Raw genomic sequence first — 419 nt, forward strand, 5'->3', positions numbered from 1 at the left:
ACACATGAAACAACAGTGCCAGGACTTTGCACTGTTACACCTTTCTGACTGAACCCTGTTTTTTCCCTTTCTGCCAGCACCATCTGTTTCTGCAGCGTAAACAGCAACTGCAGACAGGTTAAAAGCAAGGACACTTTTTAAATTAGACTCCTCCTTCCATACCACTTAAAAAGAGCACAAAGGAGCTTTGCCTACATTTTCCACTATTTTTTGTACCCCTGTGTTCATAAAGCCTGCATGGATTTGGGAAATGTCACTCCTAAGAACAGAACACTACTTCGTGACTGCACTGCTCCCCTCAGTGTGTTTACAACACAGTCAAGAGGGCCTTTTCTCTTTTTTCCCGCTAATTTCTTAGTTTTAAGCAGAGAATAAAAGTGAAATGGGTGGAAAATGACATTTGTGTTACAAAACACAAA

The sequence above is a fragment of the Geospiza fortis genome, unplaced genomic scaffold (assembly GCF_000277835.1).
Source record: "Geospiza fortis unplaced genomic scaffold, GeoFor_1.0 scaffold145, whole genome shotgun sequence".
Classification (NCBI taxonomy): domain Eukaryota; kingdom Metazoa; phylum Chordata; class Aves; order Passeriformes; family Thraupidae; genus Geospiza; species Geospiza fortis.